This window comes from Pongo abelii, chromosome 14 (assembly GCF_028885655.2).
Source record: "Pongo abelii isolate AG06213 chromosome 14, NHGRI_mPonAbe1-v2.0_pri, whole genome shotgun sequence".
In the NCBI taxonomy this organism is placed as follows: Eukaryota; Metazoa; Chordata; class Mammalia; order Primates; family Hominidae; genus Pongo; species Pongo abelii.
The window spans coordinates 80,245,100-80,264,596 of NC_071999.2; the positions used below are offsets into that span (position 1 = coordinate 80,245,100).

The 19,497-nt window shown below is 38.2% G+C and overlaps 1 long non-coding RNA gene across 1 annotated transcript; it reads left to right on the plus strand.

Annotated features, from left to right (window-relative positions):
• The first annotated feature begins 656 nt into the window (after positions 1–656).
• On the plus strand, positions 657–18,099 carry LOC129049687 (uncharacterized). The gene is made up of 6 exons (XR_008512938.2): positions 657–1,583; positions 3,887–3,966; positions 9,590–9,652; positions 10,607–10,882; positions 13,056–13,229; positions 17,629–18,099. It is a non-coding gene; the product is annotated as an uncharacterized LOC129049687 (long non-coding RNA).
• Positions 18,100–19,497: the final 1,398 nt, after the last annotated feature.

Below are 19,497 nucleotides of genomic sequence, written 5' to 3' on the forward strand. Positions count from 1 at the left end.
GGCTAAGCAAGAAAAGTTCATTCAAAATTGATTTTCTTTCAGGAATCCTTGATATTCTTCATTCCAATTGTTCACCTCTACTGTAGGGCTCAGTAAACACTTAAGGAAGTTGCCGTGCACTGCAGCCTGCCGGAGACATGAAGGAATGTACGGGAGGATAATTGCAACATCATCAACCCAATTCTCCAAGGTAGCTGGCCAATAATGCTGTTCTAATTGAATAACTTATCCACAGCTATTTCCCCTGGGAAAGCCGAAGGCTCAGCTTCGGCAAAGAGGCAGATGGTGCCGCATATACAATGAAACCTGTAATTTTCTCTTGCCATTGGACATGTTAACAGTGGGCTGTTTCTGCTTATTCCTTAGTATTTTATTTTAATAGTCCCTTCCCAAATTATAATGTACAATGAAGCAGCCAAAGACGGATTCAGTGATACATATCATATTTAATTTATCATACCTCTAGCTCACTGAACAACTCACTTGGTAGTCAGCAGCAGTATATGTCAGGGACAGGTGCAAGCTGAAAAGAAAGCAACAGAAAAGGACCCAATTAAAACCAAAAGGGGAGATGAGTCTTCAGGGTGGCATGGCATTCACTAGCAGCGAAGTGTGCAATATCAAACACATTCTAATTCTGATTTTTTTACCAGTAATTTGCCATGGGACAGGCGCACCCCATGTGTTTGGGAAGACAATGGGAAGGTTCTGTTTTCTGCTCCAAGACTGATTCAACCAGTTGGATCTGGAAGGGGATAAAGGGCTGTGCGGCTGCTTGATTTTCATTGTCTAGTGGCAGCCAAAATTGGAAAAGAGAGAAGTGCAGACTTTAAAGGCAAGCAGCGACAGCTCATCAGCAGTCTAACAACACGACAGATGACAGGCCCAGAGGCACACCCAGGGCCGCCAGCCCATCAGCCTGTGCAGGATGTCAAAGAGCAGCTGCAGCAAAGGAAGAAGATCATCCAGACTTAAATGTTTGGGCTTTGCTAAGACCATAGAGCCTTTGTGCTTTGGAAACAGTCTTCCATACCAAGGCCCCTTCCTAGAAAACAGTGGAAAGAAACCAAGGCAGAATGGACACAAGAGAAAGGAGACCATGCTAATATTCTTGTGCAATGCTTCCTGGGAAGAAATTATGTCATAAAGGATGTTCCATTCTGCAAAGCTATGTCTCTCTCTGTGGTTTGCCTCAGAGGAGGGGCCTTTCATAGCTGTAGTGAGTAAGGGGGCCCTTGCTGATGTTCATCAGATATGCCAAGGCACAGGAAGAAAGCATTGAGGTCATAGGGCAGCTCAGGTCCACCTGTGGTGATTGAAAACAGGTGATGAGATTGGGTTGATTTTATTTTGGAAAAGTAAATTAGTGCTGCACCACTTGGACATGGCTAATTCATGAAGCCTCTGGTTTGTATTAGACACCCAACATGCCTTTCAGAAAGAAATGACACAACAATTAATGTGTCAAATAATAATGTGCCACTCGGAGAAAGATAATTGTACCCAGCGTCAGGTAGTTATTAGGTCGAACGAATGCTCATCCTTTCAAAGGCAACAGCATCTATTCACTCTGGCATCCTACTGTAAGTACAGTATTGTGTTCATAATCACACAGACTGAAGCCAGGAACACTGGGTTTTATCTGATTTTTCTCCATTTGGAATTGTACTCCGATGATTCCCTAAACAGCAAACTCAGTCATGTGAAACACAAATGAGTGTGATGAAAGACAGATTGTTATACTGGAAGAGAGGTTTTCTGTGCTTTTCACATAACATAGAGCATGAGGACTGTTCCCAAGAAGGTTTAAGCATATGTAACAAAAACTACCAGACCTGAGTTTGCTCATGTGTAAATGATAGTCTTTCCTTCTGGTGATTTAATGCATGAGGACATCAATCAGTCACATCATGGCCTCAGAAGTCCTTGTTCAATTTCTGGTGCCATAACTTACTCGATGTGGGATTTGGACAAGTCATTTAACTTCACTGCAATTCTGTTTCCCTCATTTGAAAAATAGAAATAGAAGAGCCTGATGTTTATTTAGATCCACATCTGTTGGGAGGTCAAAGAAGAAAGAATATGAAAAGATGTTTGTAAATATAAAGAATCATGTAAATATAAGACATTGTTTTATTAATGCTCCAGATCAATTAACGTTCAGTGAATGATAAAATGTGATATCTTTGCAACAGAGACAATTTTACTTAAGAAAAACTAGGCAATGGCTTCTGTCCTTACAAATGAAAAACTTCATAATAAATGGGGGCTCTCAAGACCACCTGGCCAAAACTGAACTAAATACTCACTTCATTCAACCAAGAATGAGGAACTGAAATACATGATTATTACATATGCATATGCTTCTGTTTCATCTACTCGGGCATGCTTGTGATGAGATATGAAAAACTAGCCATCTTTGGAAGGAGAGAAATATTGTATTTGGGGGTATTTCCTCTGTACAGACAATTGGCCTGGTTATTGTCTAAAGGTATTTAAAATTAATAAAATGCAATTTTATGCTACATAAAACATTCAAAGCAACGATATTTCAAGGTATAGCTTCTATACCTTGTCCTCCCATGAAGATGCATTCTCAACTGATATCTTGACTATATGGACAACAAATCCATAAAAGAAAAATTTATAGTGTGGTGTTTGACCTTGAGTAGCTTATGATAGACATTCATACCTGTAAAGAGATCTCGTTAGGGGAAACAAACTAATATATAACAAACAGATAATTGAAGTAAGCAGTACTGAGACAGAGAAGAGTTGGTGACTTAGCCTGTTGAAGATAGACACTTTGCTAATTAGGATTAAAGAATATAGGCATGTCTGCTCTAATATCATATAAATATTGCCAAAAAAACTCTTGTATTCTGCAAAAGAATATCTAAAAACAAACAGAGCTGACAGGCAAAATAAGATTGGCAGTGTGAGCACCACTTGAAATCTTTTTATAATTCTATCTTGAAAGTATTATTCCATTATATCCATCTTTAGATAATTAATTGAAGTAAATCACTAAGTCCACTCCACTTCAAGAAGAAAGGGATTAAGAGAGAATTTTGGGGCTATCTTTGAAGCCATCACAGGCTATCTCTCAGAGGTAAAGGAGTGTTTAAGGAGGAGAAGACAACATAAATGGGCAGGCCCAAGAGTTGGTTCTTGGGATCATTAGATAATGGCAGCCACAGAGTGAGGCAGTGGCAATAATAATGAACAATCCAGCATAAGCCCTGTCCTCTCTTCCTGGAGGACAGAGAGAGGTGTTGGCAGTGGTCTTAGGTTTTAAGTGTGAAAATAAGTAATTCAAAATCTAAGCTGTTGGAATTATAAATTATTTTGAGCCTTAAAGGAATGTGATTACAAGGCCTGAGTTACATGGCAGGCAGCTGCAACCTAAGCAACTGTAATCTGTGTTCCTCTGATTATAGATGAGCCTTCTTCCTTACCTACGTTGTTTTGTAAAATGCTGTAAATGACTAAAGGGCAGCAGGGAAGCCTCCTTCCCTCTTCACCATTGATCTTCATTATAGATTAACTTCCCTCTTACCTTTCTCACACAAAGACCTCATGGCTATCACATTGTCTTAAGATGAAATGTTAAATACACTTTTACAGTGGAAAGAACATGAAAGCCAACCCTATGGAAAAGAAAACAACCTAATTAAATTGTTGTAACTCATAAACCAGCCTTGTATATAAAATGTTATAATCTTACTAAACTTCTTTGTTTTCTGCCTATATAAGCAAGAACTTAACTTTTGTCTTTGGGGCACTGACCTCATTTATCTGAAGTCTGTGTCTCCTGGATGGCAATTCCCAGGTTTTCACTCAAATAAACTTTAAAACTGGATTCTAATCCTTTTGATTATTTCAGGTTGACAGAAGCAACTTGGGAGATGCAGTGGCAGGTCAGAGTCTCTTGAATTGTTTGGTAATTCCCGGCATAATTCTAAGGTATAAGCCAGCTGCTCTTTTGTCAAGTTATTCCCTAGAAAATGATCATTTTATTAAATATATGTACCATTTTAAAATAGCAAATAATGATATGAAGGATGATTTTCTTAGGCCTGATCATCTCTTTCAGGCTTTGTGGTACTCCTGCTTGCCATGAAAAACTATTCTAGAGAGTTATCCACTGTCCTGAGGTCCCTACATCATGTCTTCCTCCCAAGAATCATCCCCTATCCCCTGAGGTTTTCACATTTCCTCCTGCTCCTGGGGAGATCTTTGTAATATTCTGATCTCTTATTTCACCTCCACTGATTTTTATTTCCTCCACAGTACCTCCATACATGTTCATAGGGCCATGTTCATATATATTGTACATGAGTAATTCTTGGGATAATACCAAGTCCAGGGCCCTACCCCAGACAATTAATTCAGAATCTCTGATTATTCTAATGGGCAGCTAGAATTGAGAAACCTTAATCTCCGAAATCTCGATTTTAGGCATCCTATCCCCCAGCCATTACTTTCTACTCATTCTCATTCAAACACCCTCAGCCCCATTTCAATTATTTTTTAACCTTATAATGACCTCTAATCCATTGACACTTTGACAATTCATCTCTCTTCTCTTGTCCTCACCTTTTATGTACTACACTATACTTCGACACTACATAGCCACTTCTATTCAGGGTTCATAATATCCTGGTCATTCTATTTATTATGCATGCCTCACAAAATTTCAACTTTGGTTAAATTAACTACCCACTTAGTTCATGTTGGCATTCAAGCAGCAGAATATTGCCAAGGAAAATCACACAAGTATGTAGAATGGTCTTATTTCAAATTATTATCAAAAGTTCATATGGACCCTTGACATTGCGAGATGTCTCTCTACACATTCCTAGTTATGTAACTTTCCTGATTCTTCTAGATTATTATGATATACCACCTCTATAGTGGGTTGAATGGTGTCCTCCACAATATGTAAGTCCTAACTCCCAGTCCCTATGAATTTGACCTTTTGGGAAAATAGGGTCTTCTTGCAGGTATAATTAAAGATCTCAGAATGAAATGATCCTGGATTTAGGATGTGCACTATATACAATGACAGGTGACCTTATAAGAGATAGGAAAGGAAAACTGGAAACACAGAGGCCCAGGGAAGACTGCCATGTGAAAACGAAAACAAATTAGAGTTACGTTGCCACAAACCAAGGGATGCCAGGAGCCATCAAAGACTGGGATAGACAAGAGATGATTCTTCCACAGTCTTCAGAGGGGGCGTGGCCATTCCAACACCTTGATTTTGGACTTCTGGCTTCCAGAATTGTCACAGAATAAATTTCAGTTGCTTTTAGCCTCTCAATTTGTGGTAATTTGCTATGGTGGTAGGAAAAAAATACAATGTTTCATCCCAAAACTCCAATCCCTTCTCTTTCTCTAACTCCCCACCTTTGCCCCCACTCCCTGGATGAGTTGTATTTATTAATAAAATAGATGCAATCAGATGAAAACACTCTCTTGTTCCCACCAACCCCATATACCCACCTACATTTGTACACACCATCTGCCTTTTCTTGCTTTGGGGTTCCTCTTCTGTCAAAGGACCCCTGTCCACTAATTGTTTTTATTCAACTATTATTGGGTACAAAAGTAATTGCAGTTTTTGCCATTAAAACTAATGGCAAAACTACAATTACTTTGGCACCATCCTAATAATATATGCCCAGTTATCCTCTCCTCTGTCCTGTACTATCACCAGTTGTCTACTAGATCATTTCTATTGGTTTAAAAACATGCCTTGATATTGTCTGTCTTAAAAGTGTATGTGTGTGTGCATGTTTGTATAGTACACGCTTTTGACCTTGACTTCATACCCCTCTCCAAATACTGTTTATTTTCTCTGCTTCCCTGACAGTTCCACTCCTTAAAAGAACTGTTCATATTTATTATTTCTACTTTCTCACTTCCCCTTTTCTGCCCAATTTACTTTGATCAAGTTTTTCTTTCTACCACTTCACTGAAAGACCTACTATAATGATCTCTAATGTCTTGCATTTTGCTAAACCCAATGGCTAATTCTCTGTTTTCGTTTTATTCAAACTTGCAGCAGTTGATGTAGTTCTCCACTCGCTCCTGTCACTTCCTGCTTCAGGCATTTGTAAATCTTACCTGTTATTATTGCCATGACAAGTTGAAATAATTGGGGAATAACATTTTTTGAGGGACTAGTAATTCTCACTCTTGTCTTTGTGCTTTTTGTTGTGCCTATTTAAAGCTTGATAGAGGGTTTGGGATTGATTGTTTTGCTTTTATTACAGTCATGTTCATGGACCAAATGTTCTAGGAACAAAAGGACATTTAGAGATGGCCTGGAAAGCCACAGTCTAGGACCAAAATAATTTAAGCAAAAATGGAATCTTTATTAGCAGGGGTTCACTGATGAGACATAAACATAAATTAAGATTGCTAAATACTGTAAATAAGCAAATTATCTATACTTTTCATATCTGTTATGCTTGTTTTTGTGTTTTAGTGGCAGATAAAGAATGTAGACAGATTCCATGCAAGTTCCCAGAGTAAGATTCTAAGTTGGGAACACATAGCTTAGTATCTAGAGTAGGGCTCACCTACGGGTGATTTTATGATGCCAGATGTGAGACTCAGGAAAGAATCTGGTTTAACATGAATGTTTCTAAGTATTGTCCTGAATATGACAACTGAAGACTGGTAGGAATCCAGATTAGTACTCAGAGGGAGCAGGAGTAGAGCTGCATGAAGATGATTTGTGTCTTTGCTCATGAATATGGATGCTCCCCAGGGAGAGTTGGAGAAGGCTAAAGCAAACAATGAAGAAAGAAAAAGAGGGGGAGAGAGGACACAACAGCCACTGGCCACCAACAGACAAAGAAATTGGTGTTTAAATATCCCTGCTCCTTTCCTCCCTGGAGGGATAATGTTCCCTGTATTTTCCCCATGGGACTAATGGGATTCTCCATGTGACCATTGTGGAGGCAGACTTAATCATGCCCTCTTCCCCACTCCCCGCTCAAGTTCTTGTGTTTCCCAAATAACTTCATGCATGCAAAGTTTTGTTTCAGGGTCTGTTATGGCGGAGTGAATACTGAGACCCCACCTAAACTGATGAATGTCCTGGTACCAGGAGAGGGTATATACATGCCATGGGTCAAAATTCAAATGGTAAAATTCTACCTTGCTGTACTTCAGAATGTGACCTTATTTGGAAATGGGGTTGTTTGCAGATGTAATTAGTTAAGATTAAAGTGGACCAATAATTCAATAGGACTGGAGTCCTTGCAAAAAGGAGACTATTTGGACACAGAGATAGACATGCACACTGGAAGAATGCCATGTGAACACAAAGGCAGAGATCAGAGTTGCTATGTGTTGCATTATATACCCCTACAATTTTTATGCTGAAGCCCTAACCTTTGAGGTGGCTGTATTTGGAGACAAGTCCTACATGGAAGTAATGAAGGTTATAAGAGTTCATAAGGGTGGGGCCCTAATCCCTAACTAATTACATCTGCAAACAACCGCATTTCTAATCCCTAACTAATTACATCTGCAATTCTACCACAAGGTAGAATTTTAACATTTGAATTTTGACCCATTTGAATTTCTCCTGGGACCCTCTCCTGGGACCAGGAGATCCTGGGACCAGGACATCTGACAGTTTAGGTGATGTCTCTGTATTCATACCTCCTTAGTTCTTTTAAGGATCTGTGTCCTGAAAAGAAGAGACACTATAAAAACGGCTCTCTCTCTTTCTCGCTATCTCTCATTCCCTGCCTCACAACCATTCCACTACCATGTGAGGACACAATGAGATGGCAGCCATCTACAAGCGAAGAATACAGCCCACACCAGAACTGGAATCAACCCGTACCTTGATCTTGAGACTTTTCAGTCTCCAGATCTGTGAGAAATTTATTTCTGGGGTTTAAGCCACCCACTCTGTAGTATTTTGTTCTGGCAGCTTGAGCTGATTAATGCAAGGGTGACGAGTCTACAAGCCAAGAAATGCCAAAGATTGCCAGAAAACCACCAAAAACTAGGAGACAGGCATGGTATAGAGGTTGCTCATGGCCCTCAGAAGGAACCAACCTTGCTGACACCTTGATCTTGGACTTCTAGCCTCAGAAATGTGAGACAATAAGTTTCTGTTGTTTAAGCCACCAGGTTTGTGGAACTTTATAAGAGCAGCCCTACTAAATTAATACAACACATAACTGAAAGGTCATGGCGGTGGACAGACCTTAGACATTCTCTGTGGCCTTCAGCCCACCTGGGCCTGTATTTGAGTGCGTATCTACAGGAAAGCCAGAAACTGGAGTAATATCTGAAACCTATTCCTGAGGACAGGATGTATGTCTGTTGTAGCCTAGACTTTGGCTGCAGGTTTTCTTATAACATTACCCCTGTCCCCTCTTTTCATATGTGGGGCTTTTATCTTATTCCTTATTGTTTTCCTTATTACTCCCTTAGCAATATAGTATATGGAAATAACAGGACTTAGGAATTACAGCAAATTCCTTTAAGTAAATCTTTTACTTTCTTAAAAAACATAGACATACATTTGATGCTCACCTTGAGTCTGATTTCCTTGACCTTCAAGGAGAGATATTCGCCAACTGAACTTTTAAAGAAAATCCTTTACACAGAAAAATGAAATAAGTAAGTTAATTAAAACTTAATGAATATAAATATATAATTTAGGTTCTGCAACAGAAAAAAAGCCTTGGAATCGGCAACAGAATATTTGGATTCTAAGACTTACTTTGCTCTACCAGTTAAGTAAATTTCAAAAGTCAATCTCCTTTCCTAAGAGACTCATTTCTTCATCTATACAATGATGAAATAGGGCTTGGTTACCTCTAAAGCACATAGGCTTTTTACAGCTCCAGTATTCCTCTGATTTCTGTGATTCATTCTCACCTGTGTCAGGCTTTGCTCCTGGCAGGACTGGGGACCATGAAACTGATGAAGCTATGGAGTAAAACCAGTTGGGGATGGAAATCTCTGGCTCTCCTGCATAATTCACATGCCAGGCCCAACCAACATAAATTCATTTGCCAGTAATGACCTTGTGGAGAGTGTTCAAATGCTGAACATTTACACTCATAGATTTTTCTCATTATTATTTTCAGCCTCACTGCATGTTTTGTTTCAATTTGTTTTAAAAATTGTTTTGGAACACGTTCTATTACTAGAAACTTTGACAGTATTGGCAATCATGGTAACATTCTTTCCCACACTGATTTAATGTGGAGTTAACCTCTTTCCAGAGCATTTACCTAGTGCAGATGTGTGAGCTCTGTTTTTCTCTGATTCCAAAATCAGTTTTTCTCCCCTTAGATGCAATGGCCCAAAGAACTGGTTGGGATTTGAATAGTCTTTCTTCTAAGGTTCTTTGACTCTATTATCATTAAAAATAATTATGAAATAAAATTGTATGTTCATTGTAATTCCATAAAAACATAGTCTTTCATCATTGTTAGATTTGTCAGCATTAGAATTGAGTGAAATAGATCAAACCAATGACATTTCAGAGACTTCATGAATAAGGTGGAGTTGGTTTGGGTCTTAAATGGGTTTTCTATTTAAGGACAGTAATGAAGGAAGGCATTACTGAAGAAGAACCAACATGAGCAAAAATGAAATGAGAAAGGTATGGGCCATATTTCAAGACATATCCAGCTCTCTACTTTGGGCCAGATTAAAAAGGACTTTAAAGTAACTATTTAATGGGTTTTCTTTTGGAATGATGAAAATGTTTTGGAACTAGAGTAGAGGTGCTGTTTGTATACCACTATGAATATACTAAATGCCATTGAGTTATTCATTTTAAAATAATTACTTTTATGTTTTGTGAATCATACTTCAAAAGAAAAAAAAAAGAAAGAAAAGAAAAAAAAGCAAGAAGGACTTCAAAGGCAAGTCCTATATATTTTTCTGCTTAATCTGACAAGCAATATGTGCCCTTTGAAGTCTATGGAAACTTAGAAGTCACATGATCAAAAAAACAAAGAAAATGGTAGCAGTTTAGGGGAAAAATTGCATAGGGAGATATATGAGGTGGAGAGATCAGCTACATGGTTATTAAAATAATCTACCTGGTAGCTTAAAACTCAGGGTTATCTTTTCTTTGAATATGTTTTTGTGCAAATTTCTAGACATATATGAAGTTAGAGAAAACAGTTTAATAAATTGCATGTACATATCACTCAGCTTCAAATAATTTTTAACATTTTCCTAAGCTGATTCCCTCCCACTCCTCTACCCCACCCCCAACTCACCTCCACACACATTTTGCTTCACTTTATTCCCCGGAGTACTTTAAGGCAACCTCTAGACATCCTATCATTTCATCAGAAACAAACAAACAAAACTTGAGAATACATGTTAAACTTAGAAGACATTTTTCTTTCTCCTTCTTCTTCTTCCCATTATGATACAGTACACCTAAGAGAAATATGGGCCAATTTTAATACCATCCAATGTTTTCCTGATTGTATCAAAGATAAATCTGAACAGTCAGGTTGTTCTAGTTAGATCTAAATGAGGACCATATATTGTATTTAGTCATTATATTTCCTAAAGTTTTTTTTAATCCTACAAATAGCATCCTGATCTTATTTTGTGTATGCCATTGATTTGTTGGAGAAAATGTGTCATCCATCTTGCTGAATCCTCCATATTCTGAGTGTGGCTGCTTGCTGCTGGAGGATTCCATCTTGGGCCAGTGGAAACCATCTTCCCATTGGATCTTGTTTCCTACTGACGTGCAAGTGGTATTGAGAGACGATCAAGGACCTGGAATGCTCATTGTTATTGGTTGTCAATACTTCTAGGCATTTTTAAGAAAACAGAGCTAAATATACGTGTGTACAAGAAAAAAGTGAGTTTCTAGTGATATTTACAATCAAATTTAAGGTAGCATTTTTTTACTTAATTTTGTTGATTGAATGTATTATCTCTTGTAATGAAAAATAGTAGTTTTTAATGTAATTAATGTACTTATTCATAAAATAGTTTTGAAATAGGTATTAATATAATATCCCTACTAACAATAAGACTACTGAAAGTAGCTTGCATTTTCATTGTCAGGAGCCATCTTTGATATCCCATTTTTCAAATTACTTACATCGGCGGTATGTCAATTTCTTTTGACTTTATTTGTTATCAATTCTTCTGGACCAGATTATTTCAATAGTCTCATAATCTGTCTCTCTCCATCCCAACCTCCCCTTCCAAGATATTTTCTACATTTCTGCCAGAGGTATATTTCTAAAGCACGTATTTGATTAAAACAAACAAGCAAAAACAAAGCAAACTTCAAAGGCATCTCATTATCTGCTCAATGAACTCCAGACTTCTTTCCCTGCAGGTTAAGGTCCTCCTCTGCAGGGTAATGTGAAATCATCACAGACTCCAGCTTTCAGAACTCCTCTTAAGACTTCTGCCCCTGTGGATACAGATACTCAGCACTCTTGTGCATCCACCATAGAATGTCCTATATATAGGAGAGACAGTAAAAGGCACCAATATCACAAGGCCTTGGGAAAATAACTTAAAAATATCTTGTTAGATGTAACTCTCTTTTTTAAATCCTTAAGTCTCTTTTTGACTTTTCTTGATTTTTTTCCCTCCTTTGACCCTCTTTCCAAACATACTTAATCTCACTGACTCCTCTGAATTTTTTCTTGAATTTTTTAAAAATGGAAATGCATTTTTATCTCCTCCCTTGTACAGAATAATTCTTTCTCAGTTCACACCTTGACACTTATATCTGCAAATCTATTAATACATGTAGTGAAACAATGATATTTCCCAATAATAGGACTTATTATCCTTGCAGTTTAGCAGACATATTTTATGACTTAAATACATCTTTTTGCTTTTCACTCACCCTTCTATGACTTCTTTATATTTTATGTAGCTAGTTGCTCAGAAATGAAAATGTTCTCTTTTTTTTTAACACAAGGTTTATCCCAAACTGCCTTGCCTGTGTTTTATTCTAAGATTATCCCACATTCCGGTGAGGCAAACTCATTTACTTTTTTCTTTTTATTTCTATGATATTAAAACTTACCTAATTGGATTGCATTTTCCCATTATTTCCACCAACTGAAATCCCAAATTTCTGCTTATATGCCATCCTCTTCATGAATTTTTTTCCTGTTCTGATTTCAACCTAGCATTACCCTCTGAGAATTCCAGAAGAGTTTATCTATGCCCCACTTAGGTCATTTACGTTATTGTGTCTGGAATTACATTTGTCTATGTCCACATATGTCTCCATTATGAGGGTACATTTGGCCCTGGGGAAGACTTAATTTTATTCACATTAGGGTTATCTAGCAACTTAATAAATTATATGTTGAAACAAAGAATGCAACTTACTGTTACCCAGATTTAGATAACCAAAATATCATCTATACTCCCATTATGTCTTTTGAAATTCAATAATGACCTATAATAAAGGATAATATAAAAGGACAGGGAACATTTCTGAGAACCTAATGCATTTTATAGATATTTTATAGATCCTCTTTCTAGAAAAACAGCATATTCCCCACATTTTACAATCAATTGCATGGTTGCACTTGTTTCTTTTTGGTGCCTCAGTGGCGTTAGAGAACCACTGTTCCCCATGGTATTTCTATTTCCATGTCTGGGATGTTTAACTCGTCCCCATGTTCTGTCTATTTAATTGTTGCTCCATTTGTAATTAGTGTGACTAGTGACAGTTCCTAAAGATAATTCCATTACAAAAGGAGAGTTTATGTATTGGAAAAATGTGTTCCACCCAACAAACTACAGATATGCATTATAGAACTGAATCTTATTGAATCCTCACTGAAGTGTATGTACGTCTATGTTTGAGTGGTGCACTGCTAGGTATTGTCATTCATGTCAGGTATTGAGAGACAAATAAAAGAAAGCAGAACCAGTTGGTACCTGAGAAAGTGTGGGTTATGTGCAGATGTGCAAAAAAAAAATCGTGCATAAAATAAACTGTTAATAAATGTAATTATTCCACTGTTTCCCCTTGTATGTCTTCTCCTCAGGGAACTATGAAAAAGCCAGATGCTGATCTGGGAAATGTCCCAGAATTATTCTTTCAAAAAATATTAACACTCCATTACAAAAGGCCTTGTGGGGAATTATATTGAAACTCAGTTCCTGATGACTATAAATGTTTAGAAGCAGAAACATATTGGAGCAAAACTTGCGATCTGAGGGTGAGCATTATGCAATTGATTAGGAAAAATGTGAGCTTTGAAATTGTCTTTAAGTATAATTCTACTTCCAATGGTACAGATAGGTCTTTTCCTGTGATTGCAGGTGTAAGCGCTTTCTGAAACCTCCCTCTCACTAGTTAAACATCAGAGAGGTGTTGTTGGTATAGTTCTTGGCATGAGGTAACTGCCCAAGTCACACTGCTCCTTCTGGGGCAGCTGGCACAGTTGGTAGTAAATGCCACTGTTGCTGCATACCTCAGATCCCATGTAAACTGTGATACCATCTTCTCTATCTGCTGGGCATTAGTGAATTCATAAATTTGATTTGATTCAAAGGTGTAGAAAAGAAGAGACCATCTCTCCTTTCTTGCTAAAAGTAGAATTCCCCTGTGATCATAGTGCTATGATGGTGAAGGTGGGGCAGGAGTAATGCTGAAACACACCTGTTATTTTATGGAAGTTTAGCACTCAGTGCTTTTGCGATGGCAATTATAGCATATGGTTTAGTGCCTTGACATAGTAAGAACTTACAAATGTTTTTGGGATTAGAAGATTGTTTGGAAGTTTCAATGAATATCCCCGACTTACAAAATGGAATAAAATGGTAACATCAAGCTTCAGTGCCAGGGGAGATCGTGGAGTGGAATTTTTAAAGTAATAGGACAGAAGACTTATGGTGACAGTGGCCCTATTCACACTGGAGCCAGACCTGTGCTGTACAGTAAAGGAATTTACAGTATGGTTTAACTCCACACTAAAGGATCAAAACATAAGGGGTAGGCTCTATAATATGTCTATAAGGTGGGATGGGATGATATGTCTAACTCTGTTTTCCATTATGCAAAAGAAACATCAATGGAAAGAACATTATGAAAGCAGTAAGAAAGCTAGAATAATGTTCATGCAAAATGAACCACCTGGTTCTTATGAAGAACTACCCACCCACTAAATTACCTTGGGTTCTATGTAATAGAGTTGGCTTGCAGGACAAACATAGTTGCTTAGCTATGTTTATAAAAATGTACCATTTGGATGAAGAAAAAATTAAATATTCAAATGTATGAGTGATTTCAATCTGAAAAACACGAAGGCTGTTTTTGTCATGGGTGATTTAAACTATATCTGACCCAGAGCCATTCTTAAAAGTATGTGGTGAAGGAGGCCAATCCTGATTAGCTAATTAGACAGGGGATAACAACAGAAGAAAATTATGTACTAAAAAAAAAATCAAGCTTAGAGGGAGAGATTTTTAACTACTGTATAACTACTCCTATTTAGCAGAAAAGAAGATTTTTAACTTCAGGAGGATATGCACTAGATGCCAGAATGAACCGTGAGCAATTTCCCTGGTGAACAAACTTAGGACTGAGAGAAAAGATAAGAAAGTTGTGGTTCCTCTGAATTATCAGCTCAAATCTTTTTAATTTGCCCAAATTGAAAATATTTGTATACTGTTGAGTTGTTGGGCTAAGATTCCCTGAGTTTGCCCTTTTTATGCTTCTAAATAATTGGTTGTTTTAGAATTTGCCACGCAGTAGAGCATTAAATTTGCTCGTGTGTCTTCTTTGTTCAAAAAGCCATCATGTGGTTAAAGAAAGTGTGTGTCTGGATTTGTTTGTAATCCCAACACTGAGTTCAGTGACTGACATTTACAAGCTACAAAATATATGGCAGAGGCCCAAATCCTTATAACACTAAGATTGTAAGTCTAAGTAGGGAAAATACCCACAAATGTTCAAGTTATGACTTATTTTGTCCTTACTGGAATAAATTACAACAGAGGATTGATTTTCGACAACTACTAAATATGTCAATTATATAATTTGCAAAATTTTCATTTGAAATCATTCATTCTGAGAAAATTCATAGGTCTCAAATGTGGATAAATTGAAGTATCTTAACTATCTGAGGTAGGAAGGAGGCTTCAGTGCTTTCTGGAGGGTCACACAGGCTGTGGAAGATCAGGATTATAGTGTCATTACGAGGGCTCTGAGCAGGAAGAGCTGCTTTGGGAGGCTGAGAGGGTGTAGAAGAACATCAACTGTTAGTTCAGCTTATGCAGATTTTGCCGAGAATTTTGTGTTACAACTTGGAAATAATAGCAGTTGGATATATTGAATCTGATATTGGAGTAAAAGACATATTTAGAAACATAAATGAGGAAATTTTCACATTAAGTTTGATATTTAAAAGCATAAGAGACTAAAATTACCCAAAGAAAGAATGTAAATAACAAAGAGAAGACTACATGAGTATCTTAAAAAAATCTCAAATTTCTTTGGTCGCTGAGGACAGGTACTGTGAGGCTTAGAGGAAAGGAGAGGAGGAGGTGGATATGATAAGGTGCAGACTATGGAGGTAGGAGGGTGGGAAGGTGTTGCCAGTGAGCAGGCAACATGAGCATGAGGATGATGACTGCAGAAGAGTTACTATTTTGTAGGAGCTGTTCTGGCATGTCACTTGTATTGAGTCATTGCATCCTCAAAGCAACTTATAAAGTAAGCACTACTATTATCTACATTTTGCAGATGAGGGAACCGCAACTTGCCCAAAGTCATTCTGCTATTAATAAATAGGAGAGAATGGAGGAGACAAATATATGCAGCCTAACTCTGTAAAGTCAAGAGAGAGAACTTGGGACAAAACTCCAGGGCAATTGGCCCTTTCCAGGAGACAGAAAGTCACTAAACACCAATGTCAGGGTAAATACCTGTATCAGGGCCTGTCAGGGCATCTTCTTCAACATTCCAGTTACTATGAGAATATGGTAGTGTTAATGCCATTTTATTCTAATCATTCAGATATATGCATGTTCCAGAGAAACACCAGAAAATAAAATAGCAGATTTCTGAGTTAGGCCACCTGTGCTGTTTTAACCTGCAATATGGCTTTAATGGCTAATTGTTAATTTCCACTTTAATAGATCTACTTACTGAGACCTTACTTCTTACTCCTCCCTTTCCTTGATGTACCCTCTCCTCTTTTCTTAATCCACACTGTGTGTGTGTGCTCCAGGTTTAAGAGCATGGGTCAGCCTAGTATTGTAACTACTAGGCATACAATTATTTCCATCGATGATTCTACTGCATGAGGTGGGGTTAGATGGGACTGTAAGTTCTTACTACAACCATGTCAGACACTGGTAGACTAAACCAAGGGAAGAAAGAAGAGCAAGGGTAGTAACTGTGTGCTTCCCCCAGCACATGCTGAGCAGGGCATGTGTGACTCAGGGGTTAAATCTCCCACTCAGAAACTGTGAGTTGCTCTGTCCTTGCGTCAGCATGTCAGCATTTTATGTATTCAGAACTTAGAAATCTCTTTTTTTGTTTGTTTTCTTTTGTTTTTGTTTTTTAACCCAGAAATATAAAGGATACTTTTGAAAAACTAATCATTCAGTTTCCTCCTTATTTTAAGCAGTAAAAATACTCTTAAAAACCATTTCATTAGTGAAAGGAAGTTTAGAAGAAGGGAACAGAAAGAACTAGATTCTTGTCCCCCTCACCCCTTTGGCCAGTTAGAGAACAGATTAGATACATACCAAAATTATTTTAGTATTTAGGAAAATAGCCACATTGCATCTTCTAGGTAAATGTTGAGGTGGGCTCAAAATGGAGCTGTGGACAAAAGAGTCACGTGTTGGGCGGAGTGTAAGCAATGATGCCCTGGTAGTAAAGTGACAGAGGACAAAGGCTGCTCATTACTTAATCTAAAATTGAAGCTCAATGTCTTGATCATTCACTTTTTGAGGTCAGGAGCCCTCTGAATTACCTTTATATAACAGCATCTATCAGCCTATTACAACTTTATAAAAAGGGCAGCCAGGTGCAGTGGCTTATGCCTATGATCCTGGTGCTTTGGGAGGCCAAGGCATAAAGATCACTTGAGGCCAGGAGTTTGAGACCTGCCTAGGTAACCTAGTAAGACCCTGTCTCTACAAAAATTAAAAATTTTTAAAAATTAGGCTCCTGTGTGCCTGTAGTCCCAGCTACTTAGGAGGCTGGGATGGGAGGAACAATTCTCCTTGTCAAAAATAAGCAGTCCTCTTCCCAACCACGCCCTACCTTCATTTGGAGGTTTTCAAGGGCTCTAGTATTAAAAGCTACGTAATGCAGCCCTACCTGGCATTCTCTGCAGAAAATTTAAGAGAAGCAGAAAGATGCAGGCTGTGATGAATCACCTCACCCTAACTTTCAGCTCAACGAAACCAGGTTCCTCTTGCCCCAGGCAAGGTAGTCTCCCTTCATCAGTACACTTCAGACTGAGGAACTACTGAGAATATGGGGAGGTGCATTGAATAACAGCAGGAAAATACTGAAAGCATAATTATGGAAAGGTTAAATGAACCTCTCTGTCTTTCTCTCTTTTTCTTGTTTTCTTCCCACCCTCAATGCTATAAAAGGTTGCATTTGGACCTAAAAAGTGCTCCCACGCCTTCAAACACAGTATGCTAAAGAGGCATTTGTTTCATCCACGAAGAACCCGGGCTCCGTGGAAAGGTTGCTCCTGTGACCACTCAACCTCTATTTGAACAGAATCTTCAATGGCCAGAAACTCAGAAGTACCTAGAGTAATTGGGGCTGCAAGGAAAAGGATGATGAAACAAAATGCATTCAAAGCTCTCAGCTGCCTTTCGAAGAAGATAAATGTAGTCTTAAATGGAGGCTTTCTTATTTCCTTGCTACTGTGGGTCAGCAAGGGATTATGCTGGCAAGATCCTTAAAGTCACTGGAGGTGCTTTTGGAGAAGAAAAGATGTCTGCTCACCCCCACCCCTTAGGGGATTTAGTTTAAGCCTTAGAAGGCATTTGTTTCTCTTGCTTCAAATATCGTTATCTTCATTTTTTAAAAATCCTTTTAAAACGATGGTCTTGATTTGGCTTGTTTGAGAATGTTCTTTTTCCATTTACTTTGCTACTTAAGAGATTGGGAGAGGCAGCTGTTCTGATGAACATTAGAAGAAAACCTTTTCCCCAAATAGAAGAAACCAAGAAAGAAAAATAGTTAGGACTTCTTAACATTCTATGTTGTGATTGTTACATGGTGCAACTCGAAGAGGGACCTGCCCTATAAATATTTGTAGCTTATTTATACCCAGAATATACCGCCAAACTGTATAAAAGAGGTCATAACATATAGGAAATGAGGTGACCGGTAAAATTTGCTCCACTGATTAGCGTTTAGAAAGAAAGCAGGATTAAAAGCAGGAGGAGACAGAAGTTCAGGCCTGAAGCAATGCATTTTTATCAGTGACAGAAATCAAATTTTACCTTTCGGCTGGGATTTGCACCTTACTAAATCCATATAAACCTTCTCTCAGAAGCCCGAACTCAGTTTGTATTTCAACTCCACAGCTGGATGGATGGCAAGGAAACAGACAATATTCTGTCTGTGAATTTACTGTTTCTCACTAGGGAGGTGGAAAAAATTTTGTTTTTTTCCAAGAGAGGGATAATAATTCCTGGGGACCTGAAATACAGACTTTATTGCAGTCTGATAAATGTTCTTCACTTTTCTGGTCTGGAACCACAAGATCCCATTTGCCTTTTTACGTATGTTTTAAAAAGCATACACCTGTCTTCAGGAGAGTAAAAATTATGTGTATTGGGTACGTACTGTACCACTTCGCATGTTGTACACATCATACGTCTCACATTGAATCCTCTCAACAATCCTGATATTTATTATATTTCATAGATTTTATAAATGAGGACATTTAGAGTCAGAGAAGTTAATTAGCTTATCTCTGCTAGAATGCAGAGGCTAGAAAGCAATCTTAAGTTGGTCTGATGGCCAGATTCACGCTCATCTTCCCAAACACAGAGTTCAAAGTCAACCATGAAGTATGATTTGAGAATCTCCAAGTTTTTCTCTTCTGGAATACCCGCACTGTGCTTTCCTTTTAATAGTGTTCCCAGGCAGGCCCAAGCTGCTCTGTCAAGGGACCAGAAACTTTTCTCAGCTCTATCTTTCCCTCTGCGTTTAAGATGAGACCTGCTTTCTTCTCCCGCTGGTGAAGATCTGGGCTTCTGTGTGTGACCAACTCCAGGGGGCGCCACGCACACAGCCTAAGGCGGCCTTGGTGGGGACAGTAAATCCTCCTTAGGCTTTTCTTTTAAATGGTTCCAATTTGTTGTTGTGATTGTGTCTTACCGATGTCAAATTTGAAGCCACTTTGTCACATGGCCTTTTGCCTCCTCTTCAGGGTTCTCAGTAATCTAATACTGTAATTCAACTCTTGGAAGGGAACGTAATGTGTATCAGGAGCTCCT